The sequence below is a fragment of the Nelumbo nucifera genome, chromosome 7, assembly GCF_055504915.1.
Source record: "Nelumbo nucifera cultivar China Antique chromosome 7, China Antique-T2T, whole genome shotgun sequence".
In the NCBI taxonomy this organism is placed as follows: Eukaryota; Viridiplantae; Streptophyta; class Magnoliopsida; order Proteales; family Nelumbonaceae; genus Nelumbo; species Nelumbo nucifera.
The window spans coordinates 54,334,581-54,357,520 of NC_142655.1; the positions used below are offsets into that span (position 1 = coordinate 54,334,581).

The following is a 22,940-nucleotide window of genomic DNA, read 5'->3' on the forward strand; positions in this document are numbered from 1 at the left end:
ATGCAAACAATCATCTATTTCTAACCCTAAATCAAGTATGGCAACATAGAGAGTGCAGAACTGTATGTTCATGTGAAACACAGTGGAGGAGAGTGGGTGGATGCTTGGAACTTGGAATTCATTGAGGGGAACAAGGCGATTGTTTATTCATCAAAAAGCAGTCATGCGAGCTTTCCACATCCTGGGACCTATCTTAAAGGGTCTACAAAGCTGGGGATAGGAGTGAGGAATGATGCTGTGCGAAGCAATTTTTGTGTGGATTCAAGCAGAAAATATCAAATGAATTGGATAGTTGGGCGCCCAAACTGCTGTCCTACTCTGCTGCTCTTCAAGTTCCATAACCTCCATTGATGACTGTTTGTCAATGTAACAAGGGGTACAAGTTGGGCCGGGCTGTAGCAGAATCAGACCAACTCAATCCAATAAAGGGAATTTGAGCTGGCTATTAATTGAGGACTCGAGTTGGTCCAAGCCCACAATGTATGGCATGCATTTTTTGTACAAAATCAGTTCAATGATTAAGACTTTAGTACAAAATTAGTTCAATGATTTAGACAGGAATTTCAGAGACTGCTAATATGCTATAGGTTAAAGCAGGTGCACACCGCTATTATTATTTAAAAAAAAAATCTAAGCCAGCGGTCATAGAAACAACTGCCTTTGGCTTTAGTCTAAGCTGGTAGTTAAAACTTCCAGATTTGATTATGTAGTTTTTCAATGGTGGCGGTTTATTGAAACGACAAATGGATTTAAGCCGACGGTTTTGACTACTGGCTCAATACCTAGGCCGACAGTCAGTTCAACATATCCTGTCTCGACGGTGTGGACCACTGCCTTACATTATCTAGGCCGACGGTTCTCTTAAAAAACCGCCGATTGGTGAATGGTCGGACCGGGTCCCTAAGGTGGCGGTCTGTCTTTTAGGCCGGCACCCATGACCTAAGGTGACTAGTGTTTAGAAAATCAGATCGGACCAGCTTGTTGAACCGGTTGAATTGTGACCCGGGGCCCTGATCGGTTTGGTCATACCCCAATAGCCGGACTTGCTCAAAACCCGTTGGTTGGACGGTTGAACCGGAAAACCAGAACTAGTCCCGGTTTCATGAAACCGCCTAGGTCCATACATAAGTGAAATTTTAAAATGTTGTTAACAAGATTTGAACCCAAGGCCTCTTATTTTCATAAATTACTTAACTACCACTAATCCACCTCTTTACTTTGTTAATTAATGATTATTTATTATACATATTACATTATTATGCATGTATTTTAAAGAAAATGTAAGTTAAAAGGTGTTGTACAAGAGAAAGGGAGAGAGAAGAGGAGAGACGAGAGGACTGAGAGACAAAAAGAATACTGCAGGCGTGCAGTATGTTATTATTTATACTAGGGCGACCGTACAACTTAAAAATAAGAAAGAAATTACAAAATTACCCCTACGATACCATACATATATAAAATAACATCTATTAACACTCCCCCTCAAGTTGGAGCATAGATATCAATCATGCCCAACTTGTCACAAAGATCATGATGTCTTGAGTGGTGTAGTCCTTTTGTAAAGATGTCTGCAAGCTGGTTCTCAGAGTTGACATAGGGAGTACACACTTCACCTGTGATGACTTTCTCTTTGATAAAATGCTTGTCGACTTCGATGTGTTTTGTTCTATCATGTAGCACTGGGTTAGCAGCAATGTTTATGGCTGCTTTATTATCACAGAATAGGGTCATAGGCTTGTCCACTGGGAAACCCAACTCACCCAACAGATTCTTTATCCACATACTTTCAGCCACTCCGTGAGCCATTGCATGATATTCAGCTTCAGCACTGGATCTAGCCACCACACTTTGCTTTTTACTTCTCCAGGTAACAAGGTTTCCTTCTATAAAGGTGCAGTAGCCACTAGTAGACTTTCTGTCATTTTGAGATCCAGCCCAATCTGCATCAGTATATACTTCAACTTTCAAATGCCCGTGTCTTTGAAATAACAAGCCAACACCAGGAAACCTTTTAAGATATCGGAGGATTCTTTCTGCTGCTTCAAGATGAGTGGACCTAGGTGCATGCATGAACTGGCTAAGGACACCAACAACATACGCAATGTCTGGGCGGGTCATAGAGAGATATAACAATCTCCCTACAAGTCTCTGAAACTGTTTCACATCCTTGATAGGTTCACCTTGGTTGTCACCTAATTTATGGTTGGGATCAATGGGAGAGTCAACTGGCTTCACTCCCATCTTTCTAGTGTCCTGAAGTAAATCTAGGACATATTTCCTTTGGGAAATGAAGATACCCCTTTTTGAGCGGGCAACTTCAATTCCAAGGAAGTATCTGGGAGGTCCTAGATCCTTTACTTCAATCTGTGTGGCAAGGAAACTCTTCAACCTCTAGATTTCATCCTTCCAGTCATCAGTAACAATTATATCATCAACATATACTATTAAAGCAGTAATTTTACCTTCTCCTCTTTTCACAAACTGTGTGATCTGATTGACATTGTTTGTATCCTTTATGCTGAACCGCAACACGGAATCTGCTGAACCAAGCTCTTGGTGATTGTTTCAGCCCGTATAAAGATTTCTTCAACTTGCACACCTTCTGTTCATTGCCTTGAGCTTGGAAACTAGGGGGTTGTATCATGTAAACTTCCTCTTCAAGATCACCATTCAAGAATGCATTCTTGATGTCAAGCTGATGTAGATCCCAATCCAGGTTAGTAGCAGAGAGAATAGAACTCTAATGGAGTTCATCTTGGCAACAAGAGCAAAAGTTTCTGCATAATCAACTCCGTACACTTGTGTAAACCCCTTTGCCACTAAACGAGCTTTATACCTCTCCACCGTGCCATCAGCCCTATGTTTGACGGTGAACACCCATTTACATCCAACTGGATCTTTTTCCTTAGGAAGATCTACAAGTTCCCATGTGCCATTTTTATGAAGGGCATTAATTTCTGCCATTTTTATGAAGGGCATTAATTTCTTCCTTCATGGCATCTGTCCATTCAGGTACTAAAAGAGCTTCTGCCACATTCATGGGGATAGGGACACTGTCAATAGAAGTAAGAAAAGCACAAAAAGAGGGTGAAATGTTCTCATAGGAAACAAAGTTGGAAATTGGGTGTTTAGTGGTGCACAATCTAACACCTTTCCTATGAGCAATAGGAAGGTCAAGGTCATGTTATGGGCCCGGGCGTAGGATCTCGTCACGGGTCGGTCCACGGGGAAAACTTCTAGCTTCCCCTTGCCCCTTCCTTTGCGTGCAGACCCTATCGTGGCGAACTAGGGGTGATTTGTTCAAGAGATCACCCTAACTCTCCTAAACTCTTTCTTGACTGAAACTGAATGCTTTATTCTCAATTTGCAGCTCCTTAAATAGGAGATTACAGGTGGTGTGGGAAGACTCTCAGTAGAATTCGACTACTCACAGATAAGGATAAATCAAACTTTTAAGATCAAACAGACTCCTACTTCTAATAGGTAAATCAAACTCTAGAAGATAAGGAAAACTATTAAGAATAAGATAAGATGAGCTGAGAGCTGATGAGATAAGCTGCCGCCTTGTGGGCCCCTCCTCATTGCTGCTGTCGGCGGCTGTACGTCCTCCCTATGAATGCATCCACAACATTACACCCCTCCTGGGCGACGAGCTTGTCCCCAAGCTCGAGATCTGGGTAGGCGTCTTGCAGAGCAGTCCAGGGAATCCAGGTGGCCTCAGCTGATGGTAGGTCGTCCCATTCCACTAGGACTTCGAGAGTACCCCGATTGACGCGGGATCGAACCAGAGCTCGAGGTCGTAGAATGGGTCTGCCGTCTCTTAAGGGCGGAAGGGAAGGGACCTCATCAGGAGGGGTTCCTGTAAATGGCTTGAGCAAGGGCACGTGGAAGGTATCGTGGAGTTTGCTGTGCTCTGGTAGCTCAAGCTGATATGCAACTTTCCCGATTCGCCGTAATACCTTGAAGGGTTCGTAAAACTTGGGGGCCAGTTTAGGGGGAGATCTGCCTTTGAGAGAGTGTTGCCGATAGGGTTGGAGCTTCAACCACACGAACTATCCGGGCTCGAAAGTTAATTCTCTGTGGCACTGATCGTAGACATTCTTCATGCGTGTCTGAGCCTGTTGTAAGCGGAGAGTGACTTCAGCCAGGAGGGCATCACGATCTTGTAGACTACGATTGACTTCTTCCAGCCGTGTCGAACCGGGTTCGTAGGACAGTAGGCGGGGGGGTTCCCGACCATAGACAACCCGGAATGGAGTCATGCCAAGTGAGGAGTGATAGGCCGTGTTGTAGCAGTATTCGGCTCATGGAAGGCAATCCACCCAACGCCGTGGTTGGTCACCCACAAAACAATGGAGGTACATCTCTATGGTACGGTTTACGACCTCCGTTTGCCCGTCCGTCTACGGATGGTAGGCGGATGAAAAAGCTAGGGTCGTACCCTGCAATCAAAATAGCTCCTTCCAGAAGGTGCTGGTAAAGACTGGGTCCCTGTCACTGACGATGGATTCGGGTAGCCCATGCAGGCGGAAAATATGTGTGAAGACGTGGGCAACCGAAACTGCGCTATATGGGTGGGATAAGGGAATGAAATGAGCATACTTGGAGAAACGATCCACCACCACGAATAAGACTGATTTCCCGCCGACCTTGGGCAGGCCCTCAATGAAGTCCATGGAGATATCAGCCCAGATCTGTGTTGGAAGTGAAAGAGGCTGGAGGAGGCCTGCCGGGTGTAAATTTTCCCATTTTTGTTGTTGACACACGGAGCAATTCTGGATGAAATCCCGAATCGAAGCCAGCATACCATGCCAATGGAAATCGGTGCGGACGCGGTGCAACGTCTTCTGAACCCCTTCATGTGTGGCGTTATGAATGCTGGAGATGACGGCGGGAATTAATGGACAATCGGTCGGGAGATATACCGGTCCCTTGTATAGTACTAGTCCGTCGTGGATGGATCAGTTCGGGTTGGTCGCTCCGGACTGTATCTCTTGAACCAGGTCCCTCCATTCTGGTGATTGGGGCAGCACGCTCCTAATGCTTTCCAATAGGGTGACGCAGGGCCGGGAGATTGCACAAAGGTGTATAGCATCTTCGTCACGCCTGGACAGTGCATCCGCGGCCCGATTTAAGGTCCCTGCCTTGTGGTCTACTCGGAAGTCAAACCCGAGCAGTTTACTTGCCCAGTGCTGTTGGGGTGGAGTGGTAAGCCGCTGCTCTAGTAGGTACTTGAGACTATAGTGGTCCGTCTTGACGACGAAGGGTCTCCCCCACAAGTATGGCCTCCAGTGTTGTACGGCCTTGGCTAGTCCAATCAACTCGTGCTCGTAGGCCGGTAGCTTTAGGTGTTGGTCAGCTAATTTGCGGCTAAAGAAGGCTATGGGGTTCCCTTGCTGTTGTAGTACTGCTCCCTATACCGGAAGCATCACATTCAACCGTAAATTCCAGGTCAAAGTTTGGTAACTGTAGCACTGGGGTGGAGGAGAGTGCATCCCTTAAGTTTGTGAAGGCGGCGTCCGCTGCTTCATTCCACTGGAATGCGTTCTTCTTCAGCATCTTGGTTAATGGGGCAGCCAAGAGTCCGTAATCCTTTACAAACTTGCGTTAATATCCGGTGAGTCCTAAGAACCTGCGGAGTGCCTTGGTGGACTGAGGTTTGGGCCACTCTTGGATTGCTTGGATCTTGGAGCCATCTACCGAGACACCTTTCCCGCTGATTACATGTCCCAGATAAAGGACCTGTTGCTCCCCGAAGGAACATTTGGCCTGCTTCAGGAGGAGTTTGTGTTGGCGCAGTAGTTCCTGAATAGTTCGTAGGTGACGAACGTGCTCCACCCATGATGTACTGTAAACCAGGATGTCGTCGAAAAATACTAGGACGAATCTGCGGAGGTGGGGTCAAAATACCTCGTTCATTAAAGACTGAAATGTGGATAGAGCGTTGGTGAGGCCAAATGGCATGACCAGAAATTCGAAGTGGCCATGATGCGTCCGGAAGGCTGTTTTTTCCACATCCTCGGGGGCCATCCGGACCTGAAAGTACCCTGATATGAGATCCAGCTTTGAGAAGTATTGAGACCCGTGGAGTTCATCTAGCAGTTCGTCTACCACGGGAATCAGAAATTTGTCCTTGATGGTTCTGTTGTTAAGTTCCCTATAATCCACACAAAACCTCCAGGTGCTGTCTTGTTTTGGTACCAATAAGACCGGCGAAGAGAAGGGGGAGCGGCTGGGGCGGATGATTCCTTGTTTCAACATTTTTGCACACTGTCTCTCTATCTCATCTTTTTGCAGGTGCGGGTAGCGGTATGGCCGGACGACGACGGGTTCTGAACCTGGGATTAAAGGAATCCGATGGTCACACGATCGGACAGGTGGGAGTCCCTTGGGTTCTGAAAGCACGTCCGGGAAGTCGGTGAGAAGTCTCTCCATCTCTGCGGTGTGCATGGTATTAGCCAAATAGAGAGTTGATAGGCAAAATTATTTTTGGGAAAACTTGTAAAATGTTACCAAAGGGTGCTTGTATTCGGCAATTGTAAAACATTTGTTGATAAAAAAGGTTAGAGAATGAATCAAATCGGTTTATTAGTACTACAACTAATGACTACATAGTAGATGAGTTATTAAAAACTAAAACTACGGCATCAAACCCTATGGCCTTTGTATTCTTGCAATAGTTCCCCAGTGGTCCTGCTATAATCAACATCCATTTAAATGGACAAGTGGAATACAAATGACATCTATTTAAGTAACACAAATAGCCACAATATTGTACCTATAAAAAAGATCCAGGATATGAGAAGTTTAGCAAATTTATACCAGGAGATGAGAAGTTTCAAACTTCTAGAAGGAACAGTACAAAACTAAAAATAACAATCTTCTCAAGCAAATTAAGGAGTGTTCAACAACATGTTGATGTTTACCAAGAAAAAACAATATAGTTGGTTTTGTTTTAGAAAACAATAATAACCATGTTTTTGGAAACCCCCTAAATGTGACACCTAAACTCAACAGGGACACTGAATTACATACCTACCAACACAAATGTTAAATGTTTGAACAGTTCCATCAACACTCCCAATAAGTATTTCACTTTTTGTCAAACAAATAGACATTAACTTTCTAAGAACATGTCAATGATATGAAAATGAACCATGGCAATAGTCATTTAATAGGGAAAAAATGAGTTTTACCATCTCAGCTTCTCAACATCAAATTGATGAATACATTAAATTAACCAGAACTGATTCCATGCTATTAGATCCACAGTCCCAAGTGCATACTGAACAATCATACCCTGCTGATACTACTACCACAGATACATACTCCGTGAACTTCACACTATTTACCTAAAACAAGCAGAAAAAAGTTAAAAAATGTTACTAATTTTCACTGATTATGTATAACCATAGCAACATGTGTATTTATGTGTGTCTATGAGAACATAAATAATGGATATTTTTGGTTTGTGGGAAGATGATGTGGATGTGAGCACGACAATCACCAGATCTTAGTTTCTTGTTGGATTATACTTCGTAGTATAGGCCTACCTAGTGCAGCTCACTAACTAGTATCAACCCAAGACAGACATAATTAGGTTTGGTGTTTGGGATTGCTCATTGAAGTGCTTCTACAACTTCCCAGTTTAGAAGCCTTCTTCATCATTTATTTTCAAAAGTATGCATATTTCTCTCTCCACACAGACCATATAATAGCAGAAGGCAATATACCTAAAAGGACCTTCCCTCTACTGCTTAAACTTCGTATGCTTCATTTCTTTTGATTAATTCTAGTACTGTTTCCATGCAAGCAACATTGCACCCCAAAACATTGTAAGGCTAGAGTTCATAAATGTTGAGATAACTTGAAATGGATAAAAAGGTGGCTTAAAGATTCTAAGCATGTTAGACAGTTATGCCCTTAGCTCCAATCAGATTGATGTACTTATTGACATTTATTGTAAATGAATAAAGTGTATAATTGATTCATGTTATTTTGGTGTGTTTCTGTGTAATACCCTTAAACTGGACACTTATGAGACTCGTGTTAGTTTAGAATCTTCACAGCTGTTGGATAAATCTAGGGAGGTTTATCTTGCCAAGGCTGACACTGATGTGTTGCCAAGTGGGTTGGGGTGGCTTGTCTCAGCTGCCAGGGTGAGACTTGAGGCACTTGTAGTGTGGGTTTTCTTGAAACCCTGAACCAGACCAAATTCCAGTATTGCCTTGGACCTTGGAGGCAGATGGGCAAAACTGGAATGTTACACCTGACCCCTAAACTCGATTATGGTACTGCACTAGGTGTCGAATTAGGCTATCTTTGATATGCCAATCAGTGAGATCCTTAGCGGGGGTCAAAACCTGGGTATGTTGGGGCAGTCTGAGAATTCACCTGAATGGGTGATCATAGTGACAAGATCAACCATTTTGTCGGACAAAGTGAATGATCGGGGAATGCACTATATCTGATGGAAACCTAAACTGCCGGCAGTTGATTTCAAATTGTTGATATTTGTTTTTGCAAAATATATTTATATAGAGATATACATATATATTATGGTTTCACAAAATGTTTGCAAAAAGGTTTTAATTCTCGGGATCCATGTGAGTAGAGAGTGCAACACTGTACCTAGCAGCCGAGGGAGAGGTCCTCTCTTGTCGGGCAGTGTTTGATCATTATGGGCTGAGAGGTTAAGTGTAAGACCATTGAGGGTAATACCTGATGGGCTAATCTTGCATCTGCCCACGGTCCTTGGGCGGTCCTTGGGCCTTCATAAGGTGGCTGGACCCAAGGACCATTTAGTGTAAATGTTGGGCCCATTAAGAGTCCATACTGATGGACTTAGGTTCACTGTGTTCTGCAGTGAATTCGGCCAGGCCTTGTAACAGAGGCTGGGCTGAACTCATGTGGCTAACGTGTAGATCAATGTTAGGGTCCCACACCATACAAAGAGAGCCAAGCTAGCCAGCATTTAAAGGGAAAGTGAGCTATGTGACTAAATGGGCCTAAAGCCCATTTCGAATTGGGCTTAAGTGAGTTAATTAAAAGGGGGCGAATTCTGATGTATAATCTGATCAAGATTAGCTAAAGGATAAGATAAGTCTTATCCATTTAAGAGTCTAGATCCAAATATCGGATTTGGATCAAGAAACTCTATCCTAATTGGAATAGGAAGCTGATCCAAAGAAGGCTATAAATAGGGGGCGAATTCACTAGTTTATGCACTTAGCAATTTGCAGAATTCTCCTCCAGTTCTTGCCGTCCCTACCCAACTCAATTTCCACTTTTGGATTTGATCAAGAATAGTTCTTGATATTGTTTCTTGCTAGAAGAAACAATCTAAAGTCGTGCTCACTAGCCCCTTGCGTGATTCTTGTTGAAGAATTAGGGTTCTTGTTGAAGAACCACTTTGCTGGTCCTGCCTCACCATAAGCTGTGTCATCTTCAGTGGAGGTGGGTTTTGGTCACCTCTTTGGGCGTAAACACCTACATTGGGAGTTACTGTTATTCCGTATCAGGTACATCCCTACTTGCTTCCTTTTGGTTTTAGATTTGGTCCGGTTTGTTTCAAGAACGAACCTTGAAAATGCGGTTTTCTAAATTATGGAATATGATTCTGGGATGGGAGAAAGAAATTTTTGAAATTTCGCCCAGCCACCCTGCATGGTTCGGCCATCCATATGATGGATCTCCCTTCCCTTCAAAGCATTCATTGTTTAAGGAGCAATTATCATTATCCAGAAGCATTCCCTTTTTTTTTTTTTTGTAAATCAGAAGCATTCCTCTTTTAGGCAATGGGTTTGGACATAACAGTGCTCAGATCTCTGAAAGTCTGAGGAATGGCTTGAAGTCAGTGGGGGAAGAAGAAGATGGGAATGATCATTGAGAGAGTACCCCCCTGATATGGAAATCATCCCTTTGTATATTTTGTCCTTTTCTAAATAGAAGATCCTCAAGAATCTTCCACATGCTAAACAGCTATGCCATGTCAGCATAGGTGGCGGCCAGTTGTCAACTACCAGTCCACATGCGACATTCATTGCTTGACATAAATTGCTATTTCATTATGCAAGCTGGAATGGGCCGGTTAAGCTTTGGCTCCGGACTGGTTAAACCTGGTCTATGCCCTTAACATGTCTATGCTCATACACCTCTTCTTAACAACAGATCGATCCTTTGTTAAGCATCATTCATGTGAAGCTGTCCACACCACGAAAGCCACCTTTGAAGGGTTGCAAGGGTTCCATATTTTAACCTAAGGTAAGTAATTTGGTTCCTGCGAAACCTGCCTTGAACAGTGAACTGGTCAGCTTCGTCTCATTGGTATAGCCTGTCATCAGCTTCCATTGGGTTTGACTTGATGGTTTGCAATAGTCCTATCAACTCGACCATTGGGTTTAATTCCCATTCATTTAAATTTCTTCTAAATGATGGTCACCATATCACTTTATTATTCACATGTTCAAAGAAATCTCCCGCTTCAGCATTTCTGTTTTGGGCTATTTCATATAAGGGAATTGCACTTCTAGAGTATACTCCCCACACCATCTGTCAGTCCAGAATCTCTTGGATTTTGGCTCCTGTGAGAAGCTGAAAATTAGATAATCTTCTTAGGTTTTAATTTCGATATCATTCATTATGGCATCCATTACCTTCTAATCCTTCTAATAAATTGCCTTCAGAGTTCAGAGTCTGAAATATCTCCCAAACCATTTTACATACAGAACCTAGATTTTACATAAAGAAGGGTTTCCATTCTCAAATCTTAGGATCACCCCAAACAGCAGTATAGCACTTAAGAATTTATACTTGAAATGGCTCACATTGAGCACCTTGGGTTGATTTAAGTTATTGGTTGTCTGTTCAGCTTATAAGGCTGGTACTGTATAATTTGCAATGTAATTTGAAAATGAAACAATGATATACATAGAAAAATATTGATACAATCAATTACAAGATTTTTTATTTCTTATTTTCCCCCTTTTTTTGAGAAATCACATTTGACAGCATAAAATCAAGTTGAACCATTTGAAGAAGTGAAGGAAATTTTTAGAGAAAAGAAATTAATGTAGATGATGAACCAACTTCATTTTCATGGCTCAGAATTTTCAAATCACATGATCAGTTGATACATCCCAATAAAAGACTTGTCTTTTGCCACCACAAGACCATGCTTGGAGTTTTCCCTCTAATAAGTATACATGTTAGTCATTGACCAATGGCTGTATCTCAAATAACAAAAAGAAAGCTTTTGATAATAGAAGAGCTATTCGGGTTCTTTCCATATAAATTGTGTGCCCTGCCCTAGCAAATACTTGTTAACATGTTTTGATAAAAACTACGAGGGGGAAGGGAGGTCCAATAGAACTTAGTTTAGTAAAGGCTTATCCAACTATAGGGATGGGAAGGGAGACAGGAGAGGGGAACTAAAACAAACCATAGCAGAAACAAATTGAGTTAATAATGAGGTTGATTCCTTTTAACTATTGTTTTTATTTTTGACAGGTTTTTCCAACAACACATACATATTCAGAGTAGGGTGATGATTAATAAAAGAAGTCATTGTATAGACCTGAAGACCTTCCACATATCCATTTTCATGTCTTAGAGATATTACTGCATCCAAAGAGTGTTTCACAGAAATCCCTAGAGAAAGGAATAAATAAAAAATATTCTACTTAAGAGAACTTATGTTCATCTACCTGCATAAGAGAGAAGAATGGATAAAATTCAACAAATGGATTGAAAAAGGATGATTGATAGAAAATAATACAATTTACAAGACATCTGCAGTGGATAAGTTACTTTTTCTTTATCAATAAAATGGACAGACTCTATTAGATAGTGAGAGTAAAGGAAATATACAAGAAACTAGTGAAGATGGGTTGGGGAGATAGGGAAGGTTGAAGGTTCAAGAAGAGAATAGCTCTCCGGTTAACCAGGATTCAAGCACTACAGTGTATGCAGCTAAGGCTGCAGAAGGAAGTAAGGGAAGAGTGCATGTGCATCTTGATTCAAGTACCCTGGTGTCTTCACATGGTACTAAGGAGGTAAGTCAGTCTGGATCGCCAAGTTCTTTCGAGTTGGAAACTCCAAACAGGGGGGAAGGGGAAGAAGAGAATAAGAAGTAGGAGAGAAAACAATAGAAAAAAGAAACCTAGAGAGGAGAAGGGAGGGGGTGAAACACGAAACAAGGTTTACAATAAAAAAAGAAGACTCATAGGCATTTCTTAGAGTTCAGAAGAAGAGAAACAAGGGGAAGAAAGTAAAGGTCTTGAGACTGGGGATAGGGATAGAGAGAGAGAAAGAGCAGACCAGACACAAAAAGATCAAGAAGTCAAGCAAATAGTTCAAAACGGGAAGGTGAATATTAATAAACTGGTGGAGAGGGAGGTAGAGGTGGCAAAGTCTCTCGGGCTAGTTTTTTGAGGAGGGGAAGGCTTTGTGAAGATAGCATTTGAGAAGTTTGAAAAAAAAGAAAAGATAAGAGAAAAAGAAGAGGGAAGAATATCTAGAAAAAATAAAGGGTTGGGATGAGGAGGGAGGAGAAGAGGGGTTGGACGAGATTGAGTGAATTGGGGGGAGGGGGAAGACAGGGAGAAGGGGAGGAAGTTGAGGATTCTCAGTTGGAATGTTAGGGATTTGAGGGATGGAAGAGGGAGATAGTGGAGATCATGCTTCAAAGTATGGGGTGAAGAGGGAGGAGATCGGGTGGAGCTTAAAGCTTTGGGGATGTCAAGGGAGCTGTAAATTTTATGGTTTGAAGCACTTTGGAATTGAATCCTTGTAATTTTGACTCTTATAGTGTAATTCTGTTATGCTGTTGGTTTGTCAACTAGACAACCAGCATTTTGAGATGTACTGCTTTTTTCAGTTTAATGAAATTTCTTTTTATCCTTCAAAAAAGATGACAGAAATTGCGGCTACACCAAAAGGAAACAAAAAAAAAAAGGAAAAAGAAATAAGCTGGGATAGGACCAAACTATGCTAAAAAGAGATTATAGTGCAACGACATGGTACTAGAAGACGCACAATACAACTGTGCCCTAGTTGTGCCACCCCTGAAACAGAATCAACAATGGAACTATTCCATATTGCCTTCCAATGGAACAAATTATTAGACCTGAAGCAAAGACCCTATTGTATGACAGATCCAAAAGATGACTAAATAAGAGGTTTTCCTTCCACAACAAACATATTAAACTCAGAGGTTGTAAGTTGTAACCTCTACTAACATTAAACCCTGCCATCTGTTCTATATATGATAGATTACACAGTTCAATTGCTTGTTATTGCATGTTTTCCACTTAGGGTCAAGACCAGAAGTCTAAAAACTGATTTTCAGTATATGAAATAGAGATTTTAGATGGCATACCATGGACGAAAACAAAAGAAAAAAGGGTATGTAATGATAAGATGCTATGGAATAAGCTCAATGCAAAATTAGGTATTCAAATAGAACATAAAGTAAAGAATTGAATGAAACAGTGACAAGGCAGGTTTAGTCCTTCCCTTCCTGGTCAATTTCTTACTTGACTGGAATTTTCTAACGAGCTAAATAATTCGTTCAGGTATCAAATAGTACAACAGAAAATATCATTGTGGATCTCATTAAGGGTGAACGACTTAAAATGTCCCTTGAGTTTTCTCCTAAATATTAAAACATTCCTTTTTTTTTTTTGAATTGGACTGAGACCTCCCTCATTGAGTGATATCACTAGACAAATACCTTATACCCCCCTCTATTAGCACTCAATCCAGATCCATTCGTATATCACATTATGTGTTTGTTAATTTTTCTCAAAACCCAATTTTGCCCATCTCTGTATTCTTTCTTCGTCCTCCTGGAGCATTAATATATCCATGAGTTCCTCTTGCATCTTCCATGACTCGCATACGTGTATGTGCCAGCGGTGGTGCTATTCTATCCTAAACAAAATAGTTAGCGGATCCTTCAATTTCAAATTCTAATAGTTAGCAGCTTGAATGCATTGAGTTTATAGAAAGAAAGTTGATCATTAGGAATCTTGTCATGGTTCCAAATCTGTTGTTTGAAACAGAGATTCCGGTAGATTCATATGTGACATCAAGCAAACCATCTTCACACTCATAAAAGGTGTTGTAAATGATCCAGACTTTTGAGGACCCAGTCAACTGGACTACATCACAATCTAGCTATGCTAATTACACAAATCTTGAATCTCAGGCCCATCACCAAACCTGAACCGAAGATTGGAAATGGTGGAACTAGAAGATTTGGATGATAACGTTGGCCACCTGATATCATATTACAATAATTCTTTTGTTTATTTCTCAGGAAGTGGACTGATTGGTGGAATATGGGGCAAGGAAAGGTCCAAGGTATCCAAACTTAAATTATGGCATTAGAAAACCTAAAAAAACCAAAATAAATAAATACTTGAACTAGAATTATAGTTAGAGGATATGGTAGTAGTAAAGATGTAAAAAAACAATCAAAGAAAATAAGATGACGTAATTAATTATCAAAAAAAAAAGATGACGTAATTTCATGAAATAAGCCATGATTAAATCAGAAGGTTCAGATTTCTGAACAATGGACTAACAGGCTTGGTTTAAAGCAACAGAGGCCACGGAAAATCTTATAATTCAAAAACGTGTATTTGATTCTAATCTCTCGAAACATCATGGAAGTGCTGGTTGAGATGGATGATCTTCTCATTGGATTTGTAAGCCTTATCTTTCTTTGTTCTGTTAAATATGACAGTATATCTTGTTGACAGGGTAGGTCTAAGTGCAATCAGAAACCATAGGGGTGGTATAAGTATTTATATTAAACCTTAGGGGAGGTTTAAGTCTTTTACCCTCTCATTTATCTTAGTCTAACATCCAGTTGTCACTCCAGTATCACATCCTCAGTCATTTTAAAATGCTAAAAATTTTCCTTGAAGAGCTTGAGAGAACATAAGTTGAATATTGCTCAAAATCTTGTACTCCAGTTAGTTAGATCTAAATTGGGCACAGATAGAGAGGAATTGTTACCTTGGGATTGTTTCAAGTAATTCAACATTTTCCATGTAATTTCAATGATTGTGGTGACCATTCTGCTACGGTATGAAGAAATCACAATTAAGGCATAGAACAAGAAATGACTGCTTGATTGAGGTAGGACTTTCTTTGTTTCTCTTTCTATTCCCTGTTTCCTCTTTGGTTAAAAATGGCTTGAGTTTAAAAGGATTGTGTTCTCAATGTCTCGTCATTTCCTTTTGGTGTCAAATTGAACTCAACCACATCACTGAGACCAACCTATTAGCTAGTAAAAGATTTAATGTCTCTTCTACCTACTTGAACCAAAATTCACTTGAGCAGGGTTAATTTAAAAGGAATATGTTTCCTCTCCTTCAGCTAAATCTGCTAACTCATCTCCCAAGAACTATTATGACCACCTATTTTACCCATTGTTTTGTTTACAATCAATGCATTACTTCCAATGTGAACTCTAAGGACCAAGTACAAAGGTTTTAAATTCCATATCAATTCATGGATATTGGAGAAAAGAAGTTTCTTGCAAAAGGCTAAAGAGATTGTTAATGAGATCTTAGACCCCGTTTGGTTTGCAGGAATAGGGGTCTGGAATCGGAATCGGAATAGCTGTTTGGTTGGACAGAATCGAAATCCCATTCCCATTCCTACTGGAATGACATTCCCCCATTTGAGGGAATGGCCATTCCCTGCCTCTCCCTTGGGAATGAAATCTCATTCCTGTTGATTTTAATTTCCATTCCCATTCCCATTCCTGTCTGAACCAAACAGACTATGGGAATAGGCCATTCCAATTCTGATTCTGATTCCAACTGCGAACCAAATGGACCCTTGGTAATTTACAGATCATTAACCAAGAAAAGGTCTAATATAATAAACAATAATTAATTTGATGTTAGTCCATTTTTTTCATTCTATTAAATCATTGTTCCAAGTATTCCTTGGCATTGTGGCAGAAAATAACGGTGGCAATCAAACAATAAATACAACAAAAGATACATTCAACTCATCAAGTTGCAACTATAGCATTGTTACAACTGATTTTTCAATTTAGGTCCAAGGTGTCTGGAATCTTGGAGGGGTGTACTAGACAAGGACCTAATGTATGACATTTATTTATTTTCACATAGTGGCTGCTCTCAGACTTCAACCTGCACTCTTGCGTTTGTCATGGACTATAAGAATGATATCATAGAAATTCTTAACAATGATATAAAGGAATTCAACTACAGACATTTGTCAATGTCATGGGCTCTTCAAGCACCTTAATAGATTAGATAGTCTGAGAAATGCATTCAGCCAAAAATCAAGTAAGAAATACCAAGGAAACAAAGTAGTATCATAAGTTCTTCTAGATTAACAAACTCAGAAGTAAAACAAACAGAGATCAATTCATCCTAAATCAAGCAAGTGAGAAAACAGAGAATATATCCTAAATCAAGAAACTGAAGAGAACTTTTGGGACATTCTTGATGTGAATCATTTCAGTCTAGATTGATGTACTGATGTGTTCTTGTATTGGTGTGTCATCTTGATACCTGATCATATTGTACCTGTTTTATTTTTAATAGAACTTTTCTTCATTACTATTCAAAAAAATATACCTGTGCATATATACAACATAGATATAATACTCCAAATGCAGCATGACTATGTTTTGTATGGCATGATAATGCTTAAGTGAGTTTATTTACCTAATCTTAAATATAAGACAAAATAAATTTTAGTAAAACAAAATAGTGAAAAAAGGGGATCAGCCCAAACATAAACTCCACCTGAAATTGGGGAATCAACAACTCGGCTTAGATTAGGATTGACCTTAAGGCTCAGTTTGGAAATAGTACAAATGCAAATATGTACAGTGCAAATGCATACAAAATAATACAAAATATAAGGTTTTGTACTCTACATATTTGCATTTGTACTCCTTACAAACTGAGCCTAACCAAACCTAACTGGGTCACAATTGAACCAGTTAATCAGATGGTTAAATCGTACAATACAAACCATAGAAGCTGTTATTTAACTAGGACCCATAAATGTCACTTGATCACTGGTTCAGCCATCCAGTCTAATTTGAGTCTTACTAGATTAATTGGGTCTGGTTAGACCGACTTCTTGATCCAAACCCATATACAAACTGACCCATTGACATCCTGTTCTGGAACTAATACCCTATGTTAGTAGGGATGTCAATGGGTCAGGTTAAACAGTAAACACAGGTTCACCTGATTCTATAGGGTTGGGTTAGGGTTTCAATTCTTTAACATGAGTCAGATTCAGGTTTGGCTGATCCCCCGGGTTGGGTCATGATATATATATATATATGCTAAGATTTTTTTCTTAATTTTAGGCTGTGTTTGGATTATTGGATAAAGTTTTTCAGGTATCATAGATTTAACCCCAAAATTTATTCCAGGTGGAGGGGTGGCCACCTTAAAATTTTATTAATAAATCAGATAGACAACAGGGGAGGACATAGCCCGCCTTGCCCCTGAAACCCAAGTACATAAAACTCTCCCTAAGACACTCAACCCAACCCCATGAAATAAAAAAACAATACGAAACAACAATTTGTTGAGAAACAAAATAACCCAAAAGGGGCTAAATAAACTAGTTCAAGTAGATAAACGAATTTACCCAATACATCTGCACATCATATACCAATACTCACCAAACAATTAACCGAGTGATTACATAAACAAAAGCATAATCTAAGGTTGGGGCATAGGTGCTTACATAAGCAAGACCAGGTACAAGCAACCTTTTTCAGTGGTTGAACATTATCTCATTGTACAGGTTGCCTCTTACATTAGTTTGGTAAAATAATCACAGCATCGGTGGTTTAGAACCTTGGTTTCAAGCTAGCAAATTCAAATTATTTGGCCCATTTATCCAAATTATGTACACGAGGAATTGTCATTCCTCTTATCTCCTATCCTATGTTAAGAGTTGGATGCTTGTATGTCTAGCAGTAGGAATGCAGTTTGGGCCAGGTTGGGTTGATCATTTGTAAAAGGGCACAACCAGGGAAAACAAGAGTTGCAAAGCAGAAAGAAAAAAAGAGAGCAGGCCAATTGTCGGGGCTACACAACCATAGGGGATGGCCCATCCCCCATATTCAAAATCCCCCCAACCAAGATGAAGGTTTTAATCGATCTCAAATCTCCACCATAGAGACCTTACAAGGAGGAAGTCTCAAGAGGTCATCTATCCTATTACTACTCTTGCTCAAGCATACTTTGGAATTCTGATAAGATATTAGTGTAATGGTGCTAATATCAAGTCTTGATTGGAAATTAGAAATTTTCTTATGGTAATGTACCATCATATGAATAAGGGATCAAGAGCTTGAGTCCTTGACAGGGAATATATGGAATCTCTCTATGATATCTGAAAAGAAAAGAAAGGAAAAGAACAAAAGAAAACCAAAAAGTGTAAAATCTCACAATAATACTTACCAATAAATTTAGAAGTTCATGACCCATTATTAGATGAAAATATCATGTTATATGGAAGTTTAATCTGCTACTAACAGCAATGTCTGTGTGCCATCTGTTCCACAAAATTCAGAACACAGCATGCAGAATTCTTGTTTTTGGAGCATTTAAACTTTAAGAGTGGTGTTTGAGTAACTAACAAATCCACGGTTCAACTTAATTCAGAAATTAACAAGTAGCGAAACAGATCAGCAACTGGAGAGAAAATTTCAACGATCCAACAGAAGGCCTAATCACTTGAATTTGCCAGCTTGAAACCAAGAGTTCTAAACCACCTATGCTGTTTTTACTCCACCAGGCTAAGGTACGATAATATGATGTTCAACTACTACTTACTAGAAAGTTGATTGTGCCTGGTCTTCTTAGTAATTTACAATTGGAGGGTTACTTGTGCCCCAACCTTACCAAATGCTGCTGATGTTTTTTTTGGCTGCTGCCTTGTTTGCAGCTTTGCGCTTCAAGGCCCATTTTGCGTGTTGCCCAGTTGCATCTTTGGCTGTGCCTTTCTTCTTAGGCATACGTGATGCATCAGCCCCATTGCCGTGGAAGTTCTTTGGAGTTACAGGCCCTGCTTCTTTACGTTCTGCCTGAATATAGCCATTATGTACTACTTAGAGCAATCTGCTTCACACCGTTGACAAATTGGAGGTCCAAGAAGATTGCAAACACCATTGACTGTCAACGGCGTAACCAGGTGGATCTAAGAAATAGGCATACGCTTTCCTCAAACATATAGTCCTGGAGAAGTAGGTCCTACTTCTCTGTAATGAAAAACAAAAACAACGGAGGATAAGAAAATGGCAACTCATAGTTTTGACTTCCTCAACTTAACAATATTACTTAGAAGGAAAGGAGAACATCAAAGCAGTTACACCCATTTGCCATTGTTTTGCTATTACAGGTAACAATCATCAGAGCGAACACGATGGATATAATTAGGGTGACTACCGTTCTTATATTGGAATTAGTAATTGCCATTTGCCCAAATCATCTCTCATCGGTACAAGGTATATGACTCCTGGAGCAAGCCTACTACGATTTATATGCATGTTCGGAGAAAAAGCAGAACATATTCTTAAAAGCATGAAATATTGCAACGTTTCAGAAACTCATGAGCTAGAAAGAGACTTCACATGGCCTAAAATGCCACCCAAGGGGAGATTCAGGGCGGAATGCAAGAAACAAACGACGACGGTGGCGATTCAGGGCAGATGAAAAATCAGGGGGAAAAAGAAAGAAAGAAAGAAATAAAGAAAGAACGAAAGAAAGAAAGAAAGAAAAGAGAGAAAGAAAGAAATAAAGAAAGAAAGAAAGAAAGAAAAGAGAGAAAGAAAGAGGAGGGAGGTTGGTTGCCGCCGGGACCGTGAAAGCAAAGAAGAAGAAGACAGATATCACTACATGTAATAGTAAAATAAAATGAAGAACATGCACAAAGAAAAGGAACAAACGACGACGGTGGCGATTCAGGGCAGATGAAAAATCAGGGGGAAAAAGAAAGAAAGAAAGAAAGAAAGAAAGAAAAGAGAGAAAGAAAAGAGTAGGAGGGAGGTTGGTTGCCGCCGGGACCGTGAAAACAAAGAAGAAGAAGACAGATATCACTACATGTAATAGTAAAATAAAATGAAGAACATGCACAAAGAAAAGGAGAAAGAGAAGAGGGGAGAAGAGTCTTACCGTAATCACTATTCACAGAAGTTCTCAGCGTTGATGATGCTATGCGAATGAGAGTGGCCGGGCTCGAGTTTGGCTTTTGCCATATACCAACACCGAATCTATTCAACTGAAGTTCTTTGAGTTCAAGTCTTTAATAAATAGTTTGGTCACTTGGTTAGAGATAATAGAAAGTTTTGAAAGATTCAAGATGATTGAACATGCAAGAAAGAGGTACCCTAGTTTTGGACTATGCAAAGGAGAATCAGGAGAGAAATTGAATCCGTACTTGCGAGTACGAGTGTAGGACATGGTGTTGTTGCCTATGAATAAATCGGTTTTTGGAATTAAGCGGAAGATTAAAAAAGAGATGTATTGGTGGTGGATTTGAATTCATCCCATTGCCGCCTCTGATGCTTTATTAGGATTTGAAGAACAAAACCGAAGAATTATCAATGGGCGAGCAAATAATGGGCCAAAGGGGTGTGAAGTGTGATAGTGCGCGATCTGGAAGCTCCTGGCCGGAGAATCACCTGGTCGTATTTGCGTGGTGAGCTGAATCAATTTGCAAAACAATGCTTAGAGAGATCGGGGTGGCAGACCCGGTGAGGTCGCTCTGATGCTTAAGTTAGTATGCTATGTCTTTTGTGAGCTAAGTATGAATGCTAGAGAGTTTGGATGTGAGTAATCGTGCATCATTAATTGGCGCCGACTGTGGGAAACGCTACAAGAAGCTAAGTTCTCACATTCTTAAAAGCTAAGTCCTCATCTTCCAAAAAGCTAAGAACTCGCCTTTCAAAAATTTAAGTTCTCACTCTAATTTCCATCTTTTATGAACTAAAAAACACTTTTGAGCAGCACCAACATCCATAACGAATATCAATTACTAGGGGGCAAGAACATCTGTGATGAACATTGAGAACTCCCTTGTTACAATCAGACAAGTTCAGGCCGAACCTAGCATTCCTAGTGCCCCAAATAAATACACTGCTACTACATGTGAATGCCCCTCTCCCCGCGGTAGAGCCATCAGTGGTTCCCGCCGCGATTGAAGTGTGGTTGTTCTATGAGATGAAGCATGAATTCCAGATCTAAGCATGGGAGAAGTCCGATGTAGACAGTAGCAGAATGACCTCAATTCATCCTTAACAGTAGTCAGCCAGGACGAGGCCTCACCAGCCCTGTTTTGCGAGGTCGCTTCTACAAGTGAAGCTCTTCGTGGCTCCCGTGGGAGTTGGCGGCCAATGGACTACATGGATGCCCTTGTGGGTCGAGCCTTCCAAGGCTCCCGTGCGGGCTGGCGACCTAAAGTCAGTAGTGCTGCCCCCGCAGGTCGAGCTCCTAGTGGCTTCTTGTAGGAATGGGTGACCAGCGTCACTACGAGGCTGATGTAGTGCCGTCATGGCAATGAACTGCCAACTCACACTAACAATGACATGTACGTTGTGGTTTCGCAAGCACTCACCTAAGAAGATAATCCCACGGGATGACGTAGAAGCAGCCATATGAGAAGTTACTACAGAAGGACCACTCGCCTAGGCGGAAAGGTCAGGCCGCACGTCGGCTAAATAATATTACGAAGAGTGGACCACGAGTCGCTCCCATGGCCTAAGGGCTAAAGTTCTGAGCTGATAAAAGACCTCGATACCACATTAGACCCTGTCGCCTCTTTGGCTTGGGTCAAATATAAAAGCAATTCGACGACAGGCATATTAGAGTAAGGTTGTCCCCGAAGGTCGAGCCATTCACGGTTCCCATGGGAGTTGATGTCCAACGGACTAAGCAGCTCTGTCGACCTCATTTCAGCCCGGACGGGCCTCATCAGTCTCCTTCGCGAGGTCTCCCCTACAGGTTGAACCCTTCGTAGTTCCCATGGGAGTTGGCGGCCTGCGGACTATGCGAACACCCTTACTGGTCGAGCCTTTCAAGGCTTCCGTGCGAGTTGGCGACCTACAGCTAGTCGGGCTGCCCCCGCAGGTCAAGCTCCCTGTGGCTTCTCATAGGAGTTGATGACTAGCATCTTCGAGGGCTGATGTAGTGCAACCGTGGTATCAACCTATCATCTGACGTTGAAAGTCGACCTTGAAGCACGTCGGCAACAGGAAGACCGACCTCAGTAGGTCGGCCCCCCATTTATCTAGCTCAATAATGTCACGATTACAGTTACTACACTTGATCGACCTCAAAGGACATCGACATCTCACTGCCAACCTCAAAAGAAAGGGGGGGGGAGGGGGGGGAGGGGGGGAAAGAGAAAAGGAAACAAGGGAAAGACTAGTTCGCTTTCAGCACCATGGTAGACATGCAAACTTGGCTGATCTCTTCACAGCCAACCTCCACTTTGGTCTCAGGCTCCGCATCAAACTCGCTGGCTACTCTTTTGAGAACCAACTCGAAGGACGATGCGTCAAGGTTTACCTAGGTGGAGCTACCTGATAAAGCAGTTACGCAGAACCCCTTCTTGAGGATGACATGATAAGCTTCGCTCTTGAGGTAATGGTTGGATTGCAGAACCCCTTGACGGCTCCTAATAAGGTAGATGTCCTCGGGGTACCTGCTTCACCTCTCATCGAGCAGATGATTTCGCTCTTGTGCCCCGAAAGTCAAGACGACGAGGTCCTATGTAAGGTTGCAATCACTTAGACTCTTCTAACCTGAGAAGCAAATCAGACCAATGCTTGCGATTATGAACTGATCAAATCAGTCATCTCGGGCCAAAAGGAGCAATCTACTCCCTTTGTCAAGCTACTCTTAGCTTGGGAGTGG

General features: G+C 41.2%; 1 protein-coding gene and 1 long non-coding RNA gene across 4 annotated transcripts in view; one reads left to right on the forward strand and one right to left on the reverse strand.

Annotated features, from left to right (window-relative positions):
* LOC148790506 (putative pentatricopeptide repeat-containing protein At5g65820) overlaps positions 1–19,292 on the forward strand; it is a 36,666-nt gene extending 17,374 nt beyond the window's left edge. For all 3 annotated transcript variants that reach the window (XM_088891330.1, XM_088891331.1, XM_088891332.1), the window contains one exon: positions 50–19,292. The gene's annotated coding sequence lies outside the window, so the exon portion shown is untranslated. The remainder of the gene's footprint in view (positions 1–49) is intronic.
* On the reverse strand, positions 17,421–22,365 carry LOC104599641 (uncharacterized). The gene is made up of 2 exons (XR_735547.3): positions 20,199–22,365; positions 17,421–19,285 (listed from the first exon to the last, which is right to left on the reverse strand). It is a non-coding gene; the product is annotated as an uncharacterized LOC104599641 (long non-coding RNA).
* Positions 22,366–22,940: the final 575 nt, after the last annotated feature.